Source organism: Brassica napus, chromosome C8 (genome assembly GCF_020379485.1).
Source record: "Brassica napus cultivar Da-Ae chromosome C8, Da-Ae, whole genome shotgun sequence".
In the NCBI taxonomy this organism is placed as follows: domain Eukaryota; kingdom Viridiplantae; phylum Streptophyta; class Magnoliopsida; order Brassicales; family Brassicaceae; genus Brassica; species Brassica napus.
Window position 1 is genome coordinate 7,598,895 of NC_063451.1, and position 12,330 is coordinate 7,611,224.

Consider the following 12,330-nt stretch of genomic DNA (forward strand, 5'->3'; position numbering starts at 1 on the left):
TAATTTAACAAATTAACCTAAATTTATTCATATATTAATTTTAGAAAAAAATGTAAATAATATTGATATCTAAATAAAAGATTGAGAAAAAATGTCTATCCAAATCCTAACAGATTCTATTTGTTTTTGGGTATTTAGTTTTGGAATGAAAAAACATAGCCCAAATCTGTTAAAAAAATATAATATTAAATTTTTTCTATATGAAAAAAAATAATTTTGTGCACGATTTTATGTATAATTCTTATGGTAATAATAAAACAAAAAGATAATATAATAAATAAAACAATTAGTTAACAAAATATATAATATAGAAATTTAAACGAAGCTGAAATACATGTTAACAAAATATAGAATTTACTAATTTAATTTAGTCACATATCAACATTTTGAAAATATAAATTTTCAAACAAAACTTCTGATAAAGTTAGTAATAATTTTTATAAAATTAATGTTTAGAATCAAACTTTTTAATATGCTGTTACATTTTTTATTGAACAAAGAAACAACACAAATGGTTAATATATGAATAGTACAACTTTATTGTCGTTAAAAAGTACAATTTTATTAAAAAAAAAATTCACCAAATATAAAATTTCAAACTCATATTATATACAAAAACTAAAACTAATATAAAAGATATTCCTTTATAACTTATTTTACATTCTAAATATTATTTAAAAATAAAAAAATATATGCGTGTGGAGAATTTAAGTCCGGTATTTTTATAAAGTAGTATTGACAATGTTAGCCTCTTATGTAGTTTTATTTTTTGGTACATTAGCGTAACATTTCATACGTACCTGTTTGAGCTTTAAATATGATATGCTCAATGATTTGATCGATAGTGTTTTTAAATATTAAACATTCATATTAAACCCTATCTTATTTGTATTTCCTACAGCATTCCATTGTCTCAGAGTGACGACGCTGGCAGTTATTAGTATAAGCTTGATAGTATACCTCTATGTACTTGATCGCAAGAGTTAGATTCTTGAAGGAAACTTAATAATATAGTTGGTTTATAAGGAATAATATAGTTGGTTTATATCTAAAATAATATTTTGATCCACCGTTATTTTACATTATTAGACTCTATGTAATGACCCACCACTCCCACCATCTCCACTTCTTTCTCCAACCCCACCACTTCCAACTTCTTCTCCACCATCTCCACCTTCTTCCCCACCACCTCCATCTTCTTTAAAATTAAGAAAGAGAGAGAGAGAGAGAGAGAGAGAGAGAGAGAGAGAAAGAGAGAGAGAAGAAGAAGAAGAAGGGAGAAAGCTCACCTGAGCTCGTCGCCGGAGCCACCACACGCCAGGACGTCGTCAAGCTCGTCACCACCATCATCCGCAACCAAAGGTAATCGAAAACCGCCATGTTTTTGAGTTAAGTTTCGGCCGTTTTAGTAAATCGACCATAACTTTATAACCGTGATGAATCTCGTGAATCCAAGACCACCATCGTGTTCCTCTTGTCGAGACGAATCCATAGCCACCAAAAACGCCTCAATCGGAGTCCGGACGAAGCCGCACGCGCCTCCGGAAGTTTCGCCTCTGCCACCGCCGGACCACCGTCCCCTGCCGCCGGAATATCCGCCGTCGCCGCCGGTGACCGACACCGGTGACTCGCCGGCGACTCGGTCAACTCGGCCAAGTCAACTCAGTGAGTCAACTCGGTTGACTCGGTTAACCGATTGGTTTGACCGGTTTAAATCGATTTCGATTTGGTTAGGTTAAACCGGTCGGTTAAAATCAATTGGAAATCGGTTAGGGAAAACCGGATTAATTAATTAATTAATTAATTAATTAAATAATTAATCTTTGACCAACGGGTTGACTTTTCCGTAAATACCCGTTTTAAACCGTTCGAAAGGCTTTCTGACTCGAAATTTCGATCTGATTTCAGATTTGGAGTCCATTTGAGCAGCTGGAGTTCATAGATACCACTTCTTATTGCTAAGGTGAGGGTCTATTCCCGAACTCCTCTTATTCGGCTTAGGACCTCGAATAAGTATAATTTATTTCTAATGTGTTCCGTCTGTGTGAAATCGAGTCTATCATTGCTTGTTTAGTTTTAGGTTCTTTGCATAAACCGGAACTAGGGGGTTAGAGGATTCAACATTGATTGTTTCACTTAATGTAAATTCTTAGCTAGGATTGTTTTTGTTTGGAGACGGATACAGAGTCGGACTGCTGTATGCCGGATTGTATGGAGGTCACGGCCAACTTTAGTCGACCGGTTGAGCCGTAGACTGGAAGTGTCGATAAATCGTCTACGGGCGTGTGTTACCGAGCACTTTTTCGGTGTGTGTATGAACCGAGCACCTTTTCGGTAGTGTTTTGGCCTGTTAGTGGGCGGCGAGTGTGCACCTCGCTAGGACCATTGTTTGTTGCTTGAGTACTTTAGGTACTGTGTTTGACATGCATTAGAATTAAATTATATTTATTCGGAGTGCTATGTCCGGGTCCATGGACTTCGGGGTGGCATCCCATACCTCACTGAGCGATTCCCCTGTCGCTCACCCCTCACTCTTCCCCCTTTCAGGTGAGACAAACAAGTATGTGATATTTGGACGGACTTGGTGCTACTGGACTTTTCTTTCAGATTTTATTTGGGCATGGGTGAGAGTTGTCGGGTTTATGGGCTTTTATATTACGGGATATTGTTGGTGGCCCGTCGTCCTTAGTGTCAGGGAGACGGGTATCACATTGTTGTATGATGACGCGTCGGGGGTGACACGCTGTCCTCCATATAGGAGGTGACGGGTGTCACAATTTGGTATCAGAGCGGGTTCCATCCCGGTTCCGTCCCGGGATGGCGGTCAGAGATTCGGTTTTCATCGGTTTTCAACTTAAAAAAAAAAAAAACTATATATTTATTTATACATTTCGAAATTCTTTTAGCACCATTCTGTCCAGTAATTACTAACTCAAATGTCTCTTTCTATGACGATGAGTAAAATCATCGTCATTCGTCCTTCGACTATCAAGGTTCTCGACAGATGTTCAGCAGTTGCGTGAAGTTTAAGTTCGTCAGTTTTCTCGGGAGTTATCAGTTTCTTCGGTCATGATTTCGAGGCTATCCAGGAGTGGATATGTGACGTTTCTGCCACCAGCCCACTTCAAGCAATCGTTCCACGAGTTTTGTTACTGGAGATTATGTGGTGTGTGGTATGAGCCATTGGTTGGCATGTGTTATTGTGTGTACGAGTATATTGACTATTTTGGAGATATTTTTGTTTTGTGAACTCGTGGAGATCGCTTTTGAATTGGGGTGCAGCAGCTTGCGTTGTGTGGGTGTTGGAGTTACACTTTGGTATGTTTACCAATTTTGGCAGTGTTGATCGTTTCAGAGATGTGTCAGTTTGGACAACTGACATAGGACATTGGGAGCTATTTATATCCATCGCAGTGTACCAGTTATGCTTGGAGGGCCGATTTGTTCGGATATTCATCAGAGATGGAGCTACGTTTTTACGATGTTATCCTTGGGATGGATTGACTGTCACGGCATCAAGTAGTGTTGGATTGCCTGAGGGCAAGAGTTCCGATTGCTGGAGCAGATGGAAGTTGTTAGTGCATGCATGCTACATACTGAGGAGTTATGGGATACAAGGATATATAGATTTTTGACTACCATCTCGATGGTTAAGGATGATGGACAACATGAGCTGCAGGATCTTCCGGTTATTGCAGAGTATGAGGATATATTTGTGACCTTTGGAAAGGCCACCACATGACACATGAGAAACTCTTGCGATTTGTTTGGAGCAAACAACACCAGTTTCACAAGTTTTATACCGATTAGCACCAACAGAGATGACAAAGCTGAAAGAGCATGTTGAAGATTCATCAGACAAGGGTTTTATCAGACCGGATACTTTACCGTGGGGAACATCATCATTGTTGTTGTAAAGAAGAAAGGTGGGAGTTTCAATTTTGTATCGACTACAAAGGTCTGAACAAAGTGACCATTAAAGATAAGTATCGCTTCCGCGCATTGATGAATTATTGGATTATTTACAGGAAGTTTATAGTTCTTGAAGGTTGACATGGCATCAGAACACCATCAGATTACTATATTTGAAGAGTATCTACTGAATGTAAATTTTTGTATACATTATGGATATTATGGGACGCAGTGATACCATTTGGGTCGACAAAGGCACTGTTGCATTCATGAAGATATGAATGACGTTTTCATGAACATTTGGATAGGTGTGCGATTGTATTCATCGATGACATCCTGATTTATTTTGGAGAAGAAAGGAGATTTGTGAGCATTTCGCGGATTGCGTTGGATAAGCCTGGAGAGCATCAGTTGTTCGCTAAGTTGAGGAAGTGTAGCTTCTGGCAGAGGAATGTTGTATTTTTGGCTGACATGGTTTTGGAAGCAGAATTTTGATGGATCCAAAGAAGATTAATACCGTTTCGGGAAGGTCGAAACCTAAGAGCGCTACAAAGATCTGCCGTTCTTTTTGGGTTAATAGTGTACTACTGGAAGTTCATCAAGGGTTTCACCGGTATAGTAATGTTAAAGACGCGGTCTACATGTAAAGACGTAAAGTGTGGCTGGATAGATTTTGTTCGAGGAGTTTCACTGAATTGAAGCACAACTAATGAAGACACCAGTTTTGGGTTCTACTGAGGCTGAGGCTTACTGTGATGTGTCAGATACTGGATTGGATTTAAATTAAGGTATGAGGATTAAGTCATTCATATGCATCATGCCAGAGAGGCTGTAGTGGTATTTGCGTTATAGTTTTGGAGATCGTAATTGTACGGGAAGGAAGTTCAGATTCTCTGGGATTATTAGAATGTGAAATTTATCTTCATTTATTAAAAACTTGTACTTGGATAGTGCAGTTGGATTGAGTTTGTAGCAGGCAGTTTTGCTATGGAGGATACACAAGCACAAGTTAGCATTATGGATTGGTTGAACAGATCGAGATTGGGAGTATTGGATATCATACATCTTTGAGCAGGATATACTTGTACTGAAACCGAGTTTGTGTGTTGGACGATAAGTTGTTAAGAAAAGGAATCTTACAACAAACATATCACTCGTGTTTCTCTACGCATCGGGAAGACCAAAGGGTACAAAGATATGAAGAGTTAACTATAATTGGTGTAGTATGAAGATGTTTGTAATTACATTGCGTCGCAGTGCCAGACATGTTATATGGCAATGACAGAGGATCAGTTATCTATCATGTTATTTTAAGCTTGCTTTTGCCGGAATGGAAATGAGGCATGGTGATTATGGACATTGTTATTGGATTTTAAATCACCATATGTGGAAAGGATGCCACATGGGTAGTCATGGATAGACTTACCAAGTCAGCCCATTTCCTAAGTAATTAAGAAGATAATCAGGGCTAATCAATTGGAGCAAACCTACATTATTGAGTTTGGGAAGTTTCATGGATGTCAACATTGTATCGGATTGGGAATCGAAGTTCACATCTACATTTCAGAGAGCCTTTCGGAAGGCACTTGGGACAAAGATCATATGAGTACATCTTATCACCCGTTGACATATTGTCAGACAGAGAGGACTACTCAGAACTTAAATGATATGTTCAGAGATTGCGTGGGATGAAATTTCGGAAAGCATCTACCTTTACCAGAGTTTGCCTACATCGACAACTATCTTTTGAGTATTGAGAAAAAAAAAAAAAAAAAAAAATTTTACTATACGAGGGTTATTTATGGTAGACCCTATAGTATACCACTTTGTTGGACCAAAGTGGGGTAGCAATATGAGTTAGAACTATTAATGGTTTAAGAGACGGTAGAGCAGAGGACATGCTCAAGGATTGGCTTTCGGAAGCCCATGACGTCAGAGAATTTATGCAGCTAAGCACCGTAAGGATTTGGAGCTACATATGAGCACCTAATATACCTGAAAATAAGGACATTTCAGGAGGGACCTAAGACTCAGAAGATAAAGGAGCTTAAACCGAGACACATGGAATTGTATCCTTCGCTGGAGTGGATTGGATTAATTGCTTGCAGTTACTTTATCAGCAGTATATCAGCCTTCTAGTACTTGGTTCATATGACAGCATTGCAAAAGTTGAGAAGGCGCTATAACTATTTTGCAGTAGACATCAAGTGAGTTCATAAAGATTTTATGAACCTTATCATCTATTGGAGATTTTGGATCATCATGAGAAGACAGTTCGGGGAATATCGACTGTGTTTGTCCGAGTTCATTGGGAGGGAGATAAGACCCAGGAGGAAACCTGAAAGGTCGAGCGAAGATTAGTATTCGAGGTTTTGCTATGATGACATTGGGCACGTCAGCTTATGACATGAATTCGGGGACGAATTCCTTATAAGTGGGGGAGAATTGTAATGACCCACCACTCCCACCATCTCCACTTCTTTCTCCAACCCCACCACTTCCAACTTCTTCTCCACCATCTCCACCTTCTTCCCCACCACCTCCATCTTCTTTAAAATTAAGAAAGAGAGAGAGAGAGAGAGAGAGAGAGAGAGAGAGAGAGAGAGAGAGAAAGAGAGAGAGAAGAAGAAGAAGAAGGGAGAAAGCTCACCTGAGCTCGTCGCCGGAGCCACCACACGCCAGGACGTCGTCAAGCTCGTCACCACCATCATCCGCAACCAAAGGTAATCGAAAACCGCCATGTTTTTGAGTTAAGTTTCGGCCGTTTTAGTAAATCGACCATAACTTTATAACCGTGATGAATCTCGTGAATCCAAGACCACCATCGTGTTCCTCTTGTCGAGACGAATCCATAGCCACCAAAAACGCCTCAATCGGAGTCCGGACGAAGCCGCACGCGCCTCCGGAAGTTTCGCCTCTGCCACCGCCGGACCACCGTCCCCTGCCGCCGGAATATCCGCCGTCGCCGCCGGTGACCGACACCGGTGACTCGCCGGCGACTCGGTCAACTCGGCCAAGTCAACTCAGTGAGTCAACTCGGTTGACTCGGTTAACCGATTGGTTTGACCGGTTTAAATCGATTTCGATTTGGTTAGGTTAAACCGGTCGGTTAAAATCAATTGGAAATCGGTTAGGGAAAACCGGATTAATTAATTAATTAATTAATTAATTAAATAATTAATCTTTGACCAACGGGTTGACTTTTCCGTAAATACCCGTTTTAAACCGTTCGAAAGGCTTTCTGACTCGAAATTTCGATCTGATTTCAGATTTGGAGTCCATTTGAGCAGCTGGAGTTCATAGATACCACTTCTTATTGCTAAGGTGAGGGTCTATTCCCGAACTCCTCTTATTCGGCTTAGGACCTCGAATAAGTATAATTTATTTCTAATGTGTTCCGTCTGTGTGAAATCGAGTCTATCATTGCTTGTTTAGTTTTAGGTTCTTTGCATAAACCGGAACTAGGGGGTTAGAGGATTCAACATTGATTGTTTCACTTAATGTAAATTCTTAGCTAGGATTGTTTTTGTTTGGAGACGGATACAGAGTCGGACTGCTGTATGCCGGATTGTATGGAGGTCACGGCCAACTTTAGTCGACCGGTTGAGCCGTAGACTGGAAGTGTCGATAAATCGTCTACGGGCGTGTGTTACCGAGCACTTTTTCGGTGTGTGTATGAACCGAGCACCTTTTCGGTAGTGTTTTGGCCTGTTAGTGGGCGGCGAGTGTGCACCTCGCTAGGACCATTGTTTGTTGCTTGAGTACTTTAGGTACTGTGTTTGACATGCATTAGAATTAAATTATATTTATTCGGAGTGCTATGTCCGGGTCCATGGACTTCGGGGTGGCATCCCATACCTCACTGAGCGATTCCCCTGTCGCTCACCCCTCACTCTTCCCCCTTTCAGGTGAGACAAACAAGTATGTGATATTTGGACGGACTTGGTGCTACTGGACTTTTCTTTCAGATTTTATTTGGGCATGGGTGAGAGTTGTCGGGTTTATGGGCTTTTATATTACGGGATATTGTTGGTGGCCCGTCGTCCTTAGTGTCAGGGAGACGGGTATCACATTGTTGTATGATGACGCGTCGGGGGTGACACGCTGTCCTCCATATAGGAGGTGACGGGTGTCACACTCTACGTCTTAAAACAAAGAGAAAGCCATTTGAGGAAATAAATTTGCAATAATAACTCAAAGTTCCACCACTACATTTAGTTTAATAATGTAAAATAGAAAGTGACCTTATAAGATTATTTCAAGCAAACAGAGGTGGACTTTCCTTGTCACGTGGAGCTATGTCTTGTGTGCCTTCTTTATCCACTCTCATTTGGATCAAGCTTCGACTTGTTTGCTGCATGACGAACGCTTGCTGGTACAGCAGATGAGGATAGTTGAGGGTCGTCACTTGTAGTCTCTCGGACTTTTGCTGTCGCACAACGTGATACCTCTACAACAGTGTTTTGCTCACCAGTTGAGCGCTATGGTGCTACTGGTTTCTCTACAGGCATATCATTATAAGAACCTGGGTTATATCGCAGTACTAAACATGAAAATATAGTATATGTTAAATCAGTATAAAGGTACCAACTTGTATGACAAATTCTTGGAGTGGTGCACGCTGTTCCTAAGAAATGATACGGGAAACGGTGAAGGTTTGGTGCTTGGAAGTGAAATTAAACTCCCATAGCTTGAGCTGGAAAAGTGTAGGTTTTGCCTATAATATCAAGCTACAAAGTGGGGTAGTTCGTTGTCCACATGAGCATTCACACATGCACCCTGCATATACAGAAACATATTTTCAATAAAGCTACATATAAGTTGGAGCATTAGTTTGATGCATATGGTAGAATAAGGAAATCTTAACCAAAATTTGTGCAGCTTCAGCAGCTTGAATGTTTGCCAACTTTTCCATCTCCATATCAAAAGCGACAAAGACAGCCTCATCCAGCTCGTCTGATACACATAGCTCCACATGATACCTATAGGCAAGGAATAGACACATGAAAGTATTGTAGTATTGCAGAGCCAGCTTAAGGATTGTTACCTTAGGACAGATTTATCACATACGATGAATGTGAAAGAAGAAATCTCTCGCTAGAGCAACCAATGTAACACCAACCTTTATATGCATGGATACCAGTTACTTTTGCCTTACATAGAAACTCAATTATCTGTAATCAGTAAGAGAACCGTAACAATTAAGAGGGTAACATGAGATAGTTGAGAATTTGACCTGAGGATCAGATATCAACAGCATTGGTTGAGCTCTGCAAGGGTGAGATACATAAGTTTGCGGGATCATAACCGAACAGTAAACTAAGAAGCTCCAAGATATAAGTTTGCAGGATGATCTCATCCATTTTAGCACGTAAATTTGGTGCAAGGGGACTCGCTCCTTCCTCCTGCCAAAAAAGAATCAAAACCAAACCAAGAGAGGTAGCGTCAAATTCGGAAAACTATCTCGAAGAGAGTCAAAGCTCTAGCCAAAAGCTTCAGAGCTTCTTTAACCAAATTGGGGTGGTTTAGAGACCCTAGCTTCAAATGCTATTCTGGTTCCATAGAAATGCGAATCGGCTCCTAAAACCTCTTAGATTTCGGACAATCAGATTACATAGTGATAAACAACTGAGAGAATATGTTGGTTAAGGACTGAGAAAAACCATGATAAAAATTGATGTCAATGGGAACAGATGGTCGCAAAGAAAACAAAGTGGCAGTGCGGTAGAGGCTCGGTGGTGAAACTGAAGTCTAAGATAATTGGCCCATCTGTGGGCGGAACAGATAGTGGTCGCTGGGGAGGTTTGGCTACGTCGGAAAATCTGCAAGGGGAAGAGGCCGATTGGAGTTTACTGTAACAGTAAAAACTATAAACCAAATTAAAAGTGGAAAAGACCTTTGGAGTTTTCGTTGGCTTCTCTATTTCCTTTGAATTCTTTTTTGGCTTCTATGTACTTCTTCAGTAGTTCTTAAAAGATTGAGATTATTCGTGTCATCCCTTTTTTTTTTTGGGGAAAATATATAGAAAGTTTGGGAAGTGCAAAAGAGCATTGTCTGAGTGTGGTTTCTGAATTGAATAAGATATTTATCGTTTTTTATGGTGGAGAAGCTGTATGTTACGAAGTGGAAGAAAGGGGATAACAAAGAGAGCCTAACGGATCAGAAGAATCCCAACATTAATGAAAAATAAAATCCCGAAAGTTACGATAAGTGGAAGAGAGCAGTTCATGGTGAAGAACAAAATCAGTTGCAAAATATGGGCTATAGCCTACCGACAGAAAATAACAAAAGACCAAATTACAGATCGAAAATCACAAAAGCCCAAACCAAAGTAACTATTAAATGACGTGAAAAAATGCTGCAATCCTACTGGTTGAATTTCCAGTCTGACGTGGACGCCCTTAGAGAGCTTAATATGCTCCTTTTAGTATAGTTTTGATTTGCATTAACTGGCATACAAAAAGCGTTTCTTATATATTGTGGAAAGTTTTTTTTTTTTTTGCCTATATATGTTCTAAGAGTGAGATTGAATGGTTGTTGTGAACGTGGTTGATTAGGATGAGTTTATCATTTTCTGAATTTAATTAATTTAGAAATTAACACAATCATGTGTGTTATGTTCTTTTAAATGTATATTTGAGTTTATATTATGTTCTTTTATGATTTCTAAAATACTAGTTTAAATGTGGTGTTAATATTTATTTCTCATAATTTTAAATAATAAATATTTAACAAATTTTGAAAATTTTATAATTTAAAAATCAAAAGGTTCAACTACGAAATATAAGCGTGAAAAAATTGTTGGAATTATGTTTACTCACCTTTAAACTGGGGTCTTGATTGGTAGAACATTAGCATTAACATTATGCTAACATTATCCAATCAACAATTGTTAGTAAAACATTTAGAGAAACATTTACTAAATGCTAATGCTCTTCAAATGCTTTCTGGCCAATGTTCTCATATGAAGTTTTTACAAGAGCATTTGCATTTATAATTTATAAAATTAATGAAAATATATAATTAATTCATTTATTTTATTTAATAATACCATAAAATTATTTTTATATCTGTAAAATAAAATTTTAATTTCTAAAATAAATTTAATTTATTTTAAATGTGAAATATTATTTTTAAAAATAGATATTTTAATTATAAAATTTATTTTAAAATAATATTTTTCGATATAAGCATAATTTTAAAATTATTAAATAAAATAAATTAATTATATATCTTTTTAATTTTATATGTTAATATATTTTTATATATATTAGAAATATATTCATTAAAAATAAATATATTATATATTATATATTAATTTTTATAATAATTTTAAATAGCATACTCATATTGTTTTACTAATTCTCTTATTAAACAGTTTAGCAAAAGCATACGGCTTCTTCTGCAGTACAGTAGCATACTACTGAACACCGAATCGAACAGTAGAGCATCAATAACAATATTTGTCGAGTATCATTTATATTAAAATGAGGTGGACTGTTCTATGGTAAAATTGTTATCATCCTTTTACAAACACATCAACATTTCACAAACCAAACATTAACAAAAATGTCACTGGTAAAAGTTTTATTAATAAAAAATCAAATTCATCCCTTATATACTAAAGCACAAGTCACTCATCCAATTATATTTTGCCATTTGGTTTATATTTAAAAAAAAAATTAATTAAACAAAAAACTAAAGGTTAAAGTAAAATTCTCTAATCAAAAAAAATATTACGATCCATAATTTTTAAAACCGTAAAATTTCAAAGCCCAAAATTTTCTCAAGCATTACCACCACGTTTAAAGTGAATCATGTCATTTATATAACTGTCATGCTCACGATTCAAACTGTTTATCTTCTATATAATTTTTAACCTATCATTTTGCTTTGTTTATTTCCTCTCCCTCTCTATCTCTCTCTTTTCATAGTTTCACCTTTTTAATCATCTTTTAGGTTTTGAGTGAGGAAAGAAATCGATACAGGTTTATAATTACTTTTTATCGTGATTGAATTTTCTCTTCTTCACAACTTGATACTCTCTTTTCGCATAATTCACAAAAATTTCAATTGAGTTTCCTCAAGCTTCATTCTTCAAATACTAATAGAAATAAAAGCATTGTCTTTATAAAAATGAACGCATTGTCAACAATGAAGTTAATAAGAAGTATAGAAATTTTTATTTATATATATTATTTTTGAGGTGGATTCTCTTTTCTTTTTCTTTGAGCCAATATAATTTATTCATAGAATATACTTTCATATGTAACTCTTTCAAAGTCTTCGTTCTTGGAAAATGAATATGGCTATATGTACTATTGATCAGTTGCAGAACTTTGATTTAAAAGTAAAAAGAAAAATGATTTTTTATGTTTAGATGATAATAAATCTAATCATTTGTTGTTTCTGATGTGT

The 12,330-nt window shown here is 37.4% G+C and overlaps 2 long non-coding RNA genes across 2 annotated transcripts; one reads left to right on the forward strand and one right to left on the reverse strand.

The window, feature by feature from the left end:
- Positions 1-480: 480 nt before the first annotated feature.
- On the forward strand, positions 481-6,515 carry LOC125591633. Its single transcript, XR_007327737.1, has 2 exons — positions 481-1,362; positions 1,909-6,515. It is a non-coding gene; the product is annotated as an uncharacterized LOC125591633 (long non-coding RNA).
- A 1,382-nt stretch (positions 6,516-7,897) lies between these two features.
- Positions 7,898-10,869, reverse strand: LOC106430262. The gene is made up of 4 exons (XR_007327738.1): positions 9,149-10,869; positions 8,960-9,086; positions 8,504-8,894; positions 7,898-8,413 (listed from the first exon to the last, which is right to left on the reverse strand). It is a non-coding gene; the product is annotated as an uncharacterized LOC106430262 (long non-coding RNA).
- Positions 10,870-12,330: the final 1,461 nt, after the last annotated feature.